Genomic DNA, 12057 nt, shown 5'->3' with positions numbered 1-12057 from the left:
CGCATTTGTCGAATTCTTTCCTAAGGGTAACGGAAAATAATTAATTTAATATTGGAGCTCAAGTTTAAGTCCGATTCGGACCATAATTGAATTGAATGTTGGATACCAAAGTAGAAGTCATTTTGTATAATTTCAGCCAATTCGAGTAACAATTACGCCCTTTAGGGGCTCAAGAAGTAAAATAGAGAGATCGGTTTATATGGGAGCTGTATTAAGCTACAGACCGATTCGAACCATATTTTACTAATATGTTGAAGGTCATAGGAAAAGCCGTTGTACGGAATTTCAGCCAAATCAGATAATAATTACGCCCTCTGAAGGCTCAAGAAATCAAGATCCCAGATCGATTTATATGGCAGCTATATCAGGTTATGAACCGATTTGAACCTTATTTAACACAGTTTTTAGAAGTCATAACAAAACTTCATGCAAAATTTCAGCAAAATGGGATAAGAATTGCGCCCTCTAGTAGCTTCAGAAGACAAGATTCAAGCCGGTTTATATGGCTACTACAATATATTATATTATGGAGCGCTTCAAAGCAAATCAGCACAGTTGTTGGAAATAATAACAAAATACGTCGTGCAAAATTTGAGCCAAATCGGATAGGAATTGCGTACATTAGGAGCCCAAAAAGTAAAATAGGGAGTTCGTTTAATAGGGGAGCTGTATTAGGTATAGACCGATTCAGACCATATTTGACAATTACGTTGAAAATTTCAGCCAAATCGGATAGGAATTGCGTACTCTATGGGCTCAAGAAGTCGAGACCCAAGAACGGTTTATATGACAGCTATATCAGGTTATGGACCGATTGTTGGAAATCATAACAAAACGTCTCATTCAAAATTGCAGCCAAATCGGATAATAATTGCGCCCTGTAGTGGTTCAACAAGGCAAGATCCAAGATCGGTTATATGGCAGCTATATCAAAACATGGACTGATATGGCCCATTTACAATCCCAACCGACCTACACCTATAAGAAGTATTTGTGCAAAATTTCAAGCGGCTAACCTTACTCCTTCGACAGTTAGCGTTCTTTCGACAGACAGACGGACGGATATGGCTAGATCGACATAAATTGTTATGACGATCAAAAATATACATACTTTATGGGGTCTGAGACCAATATTTCGACAAGCTTCAAATAGAATGACGAAATTAGTATACTCCCATCCTATGGTGGAGGTTATAAAAAGGTGCTAAGTTCGTAGGGGCCGAATATTAGTTACCCACCACCTCGAATATATGTATTAACCACATTTCGTCATAGTACGGTGAAAATGGTTCATAAATGAACCCATAGCAGCTTTATATATATAGTCTAATCTTCACCGTATTCAGGAAAGCTATGTAGGGGTTTAACACAACTCTTCATACTAAATTCATTGGTTAAAAATGCATATTGTATGGGCCTAAGAATATAAATCGGGAGATCGGTATATAAATATGGCAGCTATATCCAAATATAAACCGATCTGAACCATACATGGCGGCTATATTCAAATATAGACCGATCTGAACCATATAGGGCAAGAACGTCGAAAAGCTTAAAAGGCCTCCCTGCGCCAATTTTAGAGAAATCGAACAGAACATAAGCCTTTTATAGATGCAAAGCCTTAACTCGGAATATCGGTCTATATCGCATAAATTTACGATTTTCGAGAAGAGAGTCTCAGTGAGGAGTCAGGTGGCACTGGCTCTTAATTAAATACTGAGTGCCAATGTTACTCGAGATGGCAAGGCGAGTTATTGGCGCCTTCAAATAACCAATGCCCAACATCAGCGTCTGTTCCCTTGCCACAACGAGGGATACATGTTCAATCCCATAAAACCCATGCGGTTGGGGCGCTGGGCCAGTAATCCGCCCCCGGAAAACTATTAGAACTACTATGAAATTAAGGGATGGTAAAAACGGTCGAAAATGAAGAAAGTTGGGAACCACAACTTTAAGGCAGTCAGTAACTTTATCTACCTCGGCACCGCCGTAACGAAACGAATGGCACCAGTTTTGATATTAAGCGAAGATCAACACAGGCAAACAGATGCTACTTTGGACTAAGTAAGCAGTTTAGAAACAAGGCCACCCCTAGACAGACGAAGATTACACTATACAATACACTGATACTACCCGTACTGTTATATGGTTCTGAAGCATGGGTACTTGTGAAAGCAGCTCATCTGCTCTCAAGCAGTGCTTGGAGTATTTGAGAGTAAGATTCTTCGTAAAATATATGGACCAGTTTGCATTAACAAAGTATGAACCACGAGCTGTATGAGCTGCATGACGAGGATAGCATAGTTACACGCATTAAAATACAACGGCTGTGTTGGCTAGGTCATGTTGTCAGAATGGAGGAAGAAGCTCCAGCAAAGAAGTCTTTTGAAGGCAAACACGGTGGTACACGCAAACCGGGAAGACCAAAAGCCTGATAGAAAGATCAAGTTGTGGGAGACACCTCGAACTTGGTGTCAGAGATTTTAGAATGAGCGCGGAAGATCGAGCGCTTGGAACGCTATTCTAAGTTCGGCTAGTGGAAAAAATATTCAGTCATAGCCATGAACTTAAATTATCGGTTTTTGTGTTCAGAAATGTGTTGTCCAGGGATTTCATGGCTCTCTGGCTGTCTGAGAAGATATTTATGCCAATCGTCGTTATGACATTATGTCTAAGCCATTCTACCACTTCTTTAATTGCAAGGATCTTCGCTTCATACACAGTGAAATGTTAACCTAAGCCTACATCAATAAAAAGTATCTCTGCAAATTTCAGACGGATATCTTTATTCGTTCGACCACAATCGGTTTGGATGGATGGACATGGCTAGGTCAACTTAGAATGTCAAGACGATTAAGAATTTATGTTCTATATACATACTTTACAGGGTCCTAGATCAATATTTGGATATGTTACAAAGGATATGACTAGATTAGTAATCCAACCTATATCCCATGCTGAAGGATATAAAAAAAGTGTCAATAAACGAAACTACTTTGTGAAGAACCCAATAAATCAGCCATATCTTTGAACATTTGTATACCACACTTTATAATATAGACTGCTCAAATAGAGCCCTAAGTAATGCAATCACACCTTTTTGAAATAGAAAAACAGAATTGATTTAAGCCACTGTTTCTTCACATACCGCACTTGGATTTGTATGCATACTGATATTCCAATACCCGGTACTCATTCAGCAGCGGGCAGCAATCATCAAAGTAATCTGCGGTTTTATTACCACTGTCGAATGTATTGATTAGTTTTCGGAATTGTAAAAAATATATATGTATGCAATGCTTTTCTTCTTTCATTTTTTGTTGTTTTCTTTTATTGGCTTTTTGCCGTTTATTGCCAGCTCCTAATAATAAAATGTTTAAGTACTCTGCTGTGACTTGCGGTCTTTGTTGCAAAAAGGGTTGGGCCTTCGGCCATGGGAACTGCAAAGAGAGCTGTAATCACCACAGCATGGAGCGTATGAATGAATTGTGGCAAATGCAATAGCCATTATGCATCTCATAATTGATGGAGTGTTCGGAGTCATAGAGTCAGAGTCAGATTTGCCTGTTAGTTTATGTTTCTTTTATCAATTGTTTAAAAAAATACCAACCGCACACATTTCACCTTTGCAAGGGCCTTGAATGGAATTACGAGAAAGATTCGATTCAAGTTGTACGTTATAATGAATGCCACTGTTTTGTGCAAAACTTTGTGATGTTTACAAAATAAACAAAAACCAAATTTGATTCCAGCTATGCTCGACCTGCCTTTTATAAAAATTATCTAAGATGGCTGATATTGCGAAGGCAGCAGTTCCTTTAGTAATAGTGCCTCTAAAAGATTTTAAGTAACACAATTGAAATTTAGACTTTTATGTAATAATTGCCAAATCGCAAGAAAATAGTTTAAATACAATACTAAGCACTATGAATGTCCCCGGTTTTTTTTCCAAGGGTTTAAGTTTAAGAATTCTTCCCTTTTGCTTCTTTTAAATTTAAATATTTGCAGTTTATTTTTATATCCAGATGGGATGAATCAATATTCGCAATTCGGATCGATTGTACATCTAAAACGCTGGATGACATCGATATCAATTTGTTTTCTCAGTCACGGGGGCTTCCCAAGAAAGGGACTCCATGCGGCCTTGTGAAAATCACAATAATCTTATATTTAAAAATCAATTTGTGTTTGTTTGTATGTTTGTTTGTTTGTATGTTTGTGTGTTCCTTATAGACTCAGAAACGGCTGAACCGATTTTTTTTTGAAATTTTCACAGATGCTGCATAATGACCCCATGGTGGAAATTGGGTACTACATTTTTTGATATCTGAGGGCGTCGGACCCTCCCCCTTATCCTAATTTTCAGAAACGCCAGATCTCGGAGATGGGTGGTGCGATTTAAGCGAAATTTTGTGTGCTCTCATATAGTACCCTAAAAATAAAAATTTGGTATCCAAATTTCGGTTGGGGTACCTAGGGGGGGCTGCCCCACCCTAAAACCTATCAAACATATATTTGGACCAATCACGACAATATGGGACTCAAATGAAAGGTATTTAGGATAATAAAACGTATCTGATATCACATTGTCGGACCAAGTGCTAGGGGACCACCCCAACCCCCAAAACACCCCTAAATCGAACATATTTACCAACCATGGCAATATGGGGCTTAAATAAAAGGTATTTGAATGTAGAATACGAATCTGATATCCAAATATGAGGCCAAGTGTTTGGGGAGCCGCCTCTTACCAAACACATCCCCCAAAGGGGACAAATTTACGACCATAGCAATATGGGGCTCAAATGAAAGGTCTTTGGGAGTAAAGCACGAATTTAATATCAATATTCGGGAAAAGTGACTATAGGGCCACACCACCCCCACAACACCACCCAAATAGTAATTATTTTCTGACTATTGCAATATGAGGCTCAAATAATAGGGTTTTTTAAGTGGAACATGAATCCGATATATATTTTCAAGGCCAACTCACTGAGTGGCCGCCCATCCCCAAAAAACTGGTTATGCAATCTTACATATTTTTATAGGATAGGGGTATACTAATTTCGCCATTCTGTTTGTAACTCCTCGTTCTAGGTCGTCATGACATTTTAAGTCGAACTAGCCATGTCCGTCCGTCTGTCTGTCGAAAGCACGCTAACTTTCGAAGGAGTTAAGCTAGCCGCTTGACATTTTATACATATACTTCTTATTGGTGTAGGTCGGTTCGGGTTGTAAATGGGCTATATCGGTTCACGTTTTGATATAGCTGCCATATAAACCGATCTTATCCCATTTGCACACTTTGCGTAAGGTGTTTCATTATGACTTTCAACAACTGTGCTGAGTATGGTTGAAATCGGTTCATAACCTGATGTAGCTGTCATATAAACCTATCTGTGGTCTTGACTTCTTGAGCCACTACAGAGCGCAATTCCTATCCGATTTGGCTGCAATTTTGCACGATGTGTTTTGTTATGACTTTCAAATCGGTCCATAACCTGATATAGCTGCCATATAAACCGATCTGGGAATTTGACTTCTTGAGCCGCTAGAGGACGCAATTATTATCCGATTTGACTGAAATTTTGTACAACTTCTTCTCTCATAACCTTTAACATACGTATCGAATGTGGCATGAATGGGTTTATAGCCTTATACAGCTCCCCCTAGTATTGCCTATTATACTTCTTCAGCCCTAAAGTGTGCAATTCTTACTAGATTTGGCTCAAATTTTATAAAATTACTTCTACTATGGTCTCCAATATTCAGTTTAATTATGGTCCGAAATGAACCATAAGTTGATATTGTTCCGATACCATAGCAATTCCTTTCTGTTATCCTTTGTTTGCCTAAAAAGATATACCGTGGTAAGAGCTCCACAAATGCGATCCATGGTGGAGGGTATAGAAGATTCGGCCCGGCCGAACTTAGCACACTTTTACTTGTTTAAAACTTGTCAAAATCAATTAGCCACCATCCTTTATTGGACGCTCCCTTGTGGGGCTTGTTCTGATTTTTGGACCAAACATATTCTACCTAACACAAAATTTCCCGTTTTTAATATCACACATCCCTAATTTGTACATCTTTGTTTGTAAGCGGACTATTTTCAACTTTTTTCATAAATTTTTCTAAATTTTTTGCAGAATTTTAACCTGAAATGGATTTTTGTGCGTTCTAAGTCAAAAAAAAAAATCTGTGTCCCATGGCATAAATATAAGGGAGAAAGTGGCACAAGGCACGCCAAAGGGGGGTATTTTATTACCACTCCTATGGGTGACGACCATAAATGACCTATTACGGATGCTGACTGAGGAGGAATTTGAACCCATCTGCTACGCAGACGATGTTATAATACTTCTAAGGGGTACGGATCCGAACGAGCTATGCAGAAGTGCTGAAAGAGTTTTGCATATGTCATATGACTGGGCTAGACCCAGAGGTCTCAATGGTTAACCAGAGAAGACTGAAATATGCCTGTTCACGAGGAAGACGAAGGTGGGCCAATTTAACGCACCACGTTTTCTCAATTAGACGATTTCAATGTCTGACAAGGTCAAATACTTAGATGTGATCTTGAACAGGAACTCAGTTTCCTGTGTCAAGTGGAAGTGTCCTGTGGAAGTGTCACATTCGGGAGCGTACTGAGAAGGCTCACAGACGTTGGGCTCTATGTTGACGGGCCGTAGGCTCGAAATGGGGCCTGAATCCTAATATAGTCCACTGGCTCTACAGAAGCGCGATTTGACCAATACTTACTTACGCCTCAGTAGAAGTTTGGTGAACTCCTATGGAGAAAAAGTGGAACATAAGGACCATACAACAGGTTCAGAGAAAATGTTGTCTTGGCATAAGCGGAGCGATGAGGACCACGTCCACTAGGGCACTGGAGACTATTCTAGATATCCGACCCATTGACATACAGATTAAGTGTGAGGCAACCACTGCGGTTATAAAACTTAAGGCGATGGAAGAATGGATTGAGGATGGGAGCAGCTCATACCATCGCGGTATAATCGAGGCGACGATAAGAAACTTGGAAGGAAGGGAAGAGGTTTCCGATCGGATACCTCAGATTAACCTTGAAATCGAGTGCGAGGCACTGCCGCCATCGGCACAGTCTTGGATTGACGGACTCTAGTATTGTCATCTGGAAGATCATGTTACACGGATGGATCAAAGCTAGAGGACAGAGTGGGCCTGGCGGTTTACATAGAGAACCAAGGGACTGAGATCTGTTTTAGACTGCCTGACCACAATACAGTCCTGCAGGCGGAGATCCGGGCGATCACGGAAGGCGTGAGGTGGTGTGGTGCTAACGCGAGGACGTCGAGTGTGAACATCTTTACCGACAGCAAAATTGCCATAAGGGTAATAACAACCAGGACGGTAAGGTCACGAACAGTCTTGCAGTGTAAGAAGATGATTAACGCCTTCTCTGAGAAGGCCAAAATCTGCATCGTTTGGGTACCGGGCCATAACGGAGTAAGGGTAAATGAAAGGGCAGACGATTTGGCGGTGAAGGTCAGAGGACTGCCTTCAATAAACTTGGTTAATCCGAAGCCTTTCGGGTCGACGCAGTCCGAATTAAGGGAGTGGGCGACGAATGCGCATGCGCAAGCGAAACGGTCGGTAGAACGGTGTAAATCCTAAGTTGGAATCCAGATCGTGAGAAGATGAGGCTGCTACTGAAAGGAAGTAAGAAGGAGTCAGTATAGCTGTTGGTATCATAACGGGACACATAGGACTACGAGCTCACTTATGTAAAATCGGTGAGGCAAGTGATAGCATGTGTAGTGCATGCGGGGAAGATGATGAGACGTTGGAGCATTTCCTATGCCATTGCCCGGCTTTCGCGTCTAACAGATACCGGCACTAAGGTGGAGACACAATACCAGACATGAACCAACTTAGTGGAGTGGTATTGAAAACAATTAAGGATTATGTAAGTAGCACGGAATTCCTAAAGTAAAATTTTCTTTTTTGAAGTTACTTTTTAGTTTTTAGAGCGCACAACAACCCGATTACTGGCTTAGGTGTATGTCCATAGTGAATTTGAGCTGCATTCTCTTTTCAACCTAACCTAACTTAACAACCGGAAGGATAGTTAGCACAAATACCGGTAAGGGGTAAGTAGAACTCAGGTATGGCAGTTGGCGCAACTAACGGTAGGGTATTAAGCAAAACTACCGTAAGGGTGCAGAAAATAAAACATTTTTGATACAATTGCCAGAAGCAAAATTAATTTATTTTTTATGGAAATGATTGATGGAACTATTATATACCGCTAAATAGCATCTTCTTTTAACCCTATTTATTGTATCATGGTTAAGATTGCTACTGAAATATGAAAATATCCATACTGTGGTTCAAACAATTGAAATTGTTTTGACATTATTATCTGTTTATACCCTCCACCATAGGATAGGGGTATACTAATTTCGTCATTCCGTTTGTAACACCTCGAAATATGCTTCAAAGACCCCATAAAGTATATATATTCTTGATCGTCATGACATTTTAAGTCGATCTAGTTAGGTCCGTTTGTCCGTCCGTTCGTCTGTCGAAATCACGCTTACTTTCGAAGGAGTAAAGATAGGGTTTCGAAATTTCGAAAAAATACTTTCTATTAGTGTAGGTCAGTTGGGGTTGTAAATGGGCCATATCGGTTCATATTTTGATATAGCTGCCATACAAACTTATCTGGGTTCTTGACTTCTAGAGCTTCTAGATGGCGCAATTCTTTTTCGATTTGGCACATATCGTTCTAGTATGACATTCAACATCTGTGCTTAGTATGGTTAAAATCAGTCCATAACCTGATATAGCTGCCATAGGTCTTGACTTCTTGAGCTTCTAGAGGGCACAATTCTTCTCAGATTTTAATGAAATTTTGCACATATCGTACTGATATAACATCGAACAACTGTGCTAAGTATGGTTCAAATCAGTCCATAACCTGATATAGCTGCCATATAAACCGAACTTGGGTCTTGAGCCACTAAGTATAGATTTAATCCGTACATAACCTGAAATAGCTGCTGTCCTCGACGGCGCAATTCTTATCCAATTTGGTTAAAATTTTGCATATGTCGTTTTGGTATGACTTGCAACAATTGTGCCATGAATGGTCTAAATCGGTTCATAACATGACATAGCTGCCATATAAACCAATCCCCCAATTTGACTTTCTGAGCTTCTTGAAGGCGCAATTATTATTGTATTTGCCTGGAATTTTATAGCTGATATTTTTATATGACTTGTACGGCATAACAAGTACGGTCCATATCGGTCAATAACTTGATATAGCTCATATATATTTGAAAAACAAACAAGAAAAACTAGTAAAAGCTTGCTAGCTTTTACTTGTTGGCTTTGTGTGCATTAGGGTTAATTCATTTTGTTATTCCATTTGGATCACATCGAACTTTTCTACACCACAAAATTTATATTATTGATCGATCTTAAATTCTAGGTTGATTTAAGGATGTTCATGTGTCCGTCCGCCATTATTTGCTTTCATGCCCCATGATATCCGCACCGACTATGTTACAGATCGAACTCAATATGTTTCATATCGGAGCATAAATAGATATAGCTGCCTTATATATCTACATGCCGATTTAGGGCATTAAACCCATTAAAGCAGCATTATAGTACGATTTCATTAAAATGGTGAATTTCACTTGACCGTCCGATATCTTAATCGAAAATGGTGCAATATTTAAATATAGTTCCCATTTAGACTGATCTTTCGATCCGCTGCGCCTTCTTTCACTCTCTTATTTTATCTGAGCCCTATATATTGGTATGTCAGGAAAAAGTCATGTTTGGTGGTGCTGGTATGGCGTACAGATATTTCGCCGCAATTGTTGCTCCACTTCCAAATTTTTTACATTTGAGCCTTATATTGCTTGCGGTCGGTGAATGTGTCCGGTAGAAGATTGTTTTTGAGAGTGAGATGAACCCCCCGTACCTGATTCGTGCTCCAGTCTCAAATAACTTTCATTTGAGCCTAATATTGTCATTATTAGTCTATATATCTATATTTAGACATCCCACCTTAAATAAGAATACCAACTTTCTGTTTTCGAGTTATTATAAACAAACTAAATTTCGAATTTGAATGGGTGAACCCATCTCCGAGATCTGGCGTTTTTGAAAATAGGGTGAGGGGAGGATCCGCCCATTAAAATATGGATGTTACATCTACTTCATTCTTTAAGTTTTGGTGGTGCATATCAGAATCATACTCTACTCAAGGGGGTTTATAAGATGAGTCGTCCCTGCAACACTTGGCTATAAAACAGATACCAGATTTGAGCCCCTTTTTGCCATAATCGACAAATATGACCACAGTAGGCAAACATTGCCGGTTTGAGGGGAGTTTAGGGGACAGACCCTGAAATGATATTAGATTTTATTTGAGATACTAGCTGACCCGGGCCCGCTCCGCTACGTCTTCTTTTACTTTATATGGAACAAAAGTTTCCTTGGAATATTTATTTTCAACAATTAAAGAGCTTTTAGTGAAAAACCATGCTACGAAAATAGTATATCGCTTGACTAACAATTTAACAATATAAGTGCCTTTGTCCGAATCCCATATGATTTTTATTAGTCTTCGAATTTAAGTTTGGATGTAAGGTGTACTCCATTCTTAAAATACTTTATTTCAGTCCGCTACTCTCATGATATCTGATTTAGGGGTGTTTTCGGGGGTGAGGTGGTCTCCCAGGCACTTGGCCCTGAAAAAATATCAGCATCATGCTCTTCTTTCAAATACCATTCATTTAAACCCCATATTGCCATTGATTTAGGGGACTTTGCACGATGAGGCGTCCCCCAAACACATGGCCCAAAATAGCTTATCAAATTCGTTTTCTAATCTTATATACCACATATTGGCATGGTCGAAAAATTTTTACCCTTTGCGGGGTATTTTGAGGAAGGGGTGATTCCCTAAATATATAGATATCAAATTCGTATTCTACTCCCAAATAACTTTATTTGAGCCCCATATTGCGATGGTCACTAAAAAATTGCTGCTTGTGGGGTTTTTTGGGAAAGGGGTTGGACCCCCAGAAAATTGGTCCTGAAAGTGGGTATCAATTTTTGCTCTACCCCCCAATACCTTTCATTTAATCTCCACATTGACATGGTCGGTATATATGGCCGATTTAGGGGTGTTTTGGGGATTAGGGTGGTCGCCCAAACACTAAGCCCGGAAAATATATCAGCTTCGTGCTCTATTCTCATATATCTATATATCATTTAGTTGAACCCCATATTACCATTGGCCTCAAAATTTAATATAAAATTCGGTTTCAAATCTCATTTGAACTCCTTGGTTTGGGGTATTGGCCCACTCTCTTTACGACCCAAATTGTCTTGGTGAGCAAATACGTCCTATTTGGGGGTTGTTATGTTGGTGGGACGTCCCCTAGACAGTTGGCCCCTAATGTTGATATCAGATACGTGGTCTACTCCCACATACCCTTAATTTGAGTCGGCAAACGTGACCGGCTTGGGGGGGTGTTTTGGGTGATGGGCAGCCACTCAGTGAGTTGGCCTTGAAAATATATATCGGATTCATGTTCCACTCTAAAAACCCTTTTATTTGAGCCTCATATTGCAAAAGTCAGCAAATACTTACTATTTGGATGGTGTTGTGGGGGTAGGGTGGCCCCATAGACCCTTTCCCAAATATTGGTATCAGATTCGTGCTTTACTCCCAAAGACCTTTTATTTGAGCCCCCAAACACTTGGTCCCATATTTGGATATCAGATTCTAATTCTACACTCAAATACCTTTTATTTAAGCCCCATATTCCCATGATCAGTAAATAAGTCCTGTTTGGGGGTGTTTTGTTGCAGGGGTGGACCCCCAGAAACGTGGTCCCACATTTGGATATCAGATTCTTATTCTACTCGCAAATACCTTTCATTTGAGTCCCATATTGCCATGTTCGGTAAATATGTCCGATTTAGGGGTGTTTTGGGTCTTGGGGTGGTCGCCCTAGCACTTGGTCCGACAAATGGATATCAGATACG

Source organism: Stomoxys calcitrans, chromosome 4 (assembly GCF_963082655.1).
Source record: "Stomoxys calcitrans chromosome 4, idStoCalc2.1, whole genome shotgun sequence".
In the NCBI taxonomy this organism is placed as follows: Eukaryota; Metazoa; Arthropoda; class Insecta; order Diptera; family Muscidae; genus Stomoxys; species Stomoxys calcitrans.
This window is presented reverse-complemented; position numbering follows the sequence as displayed.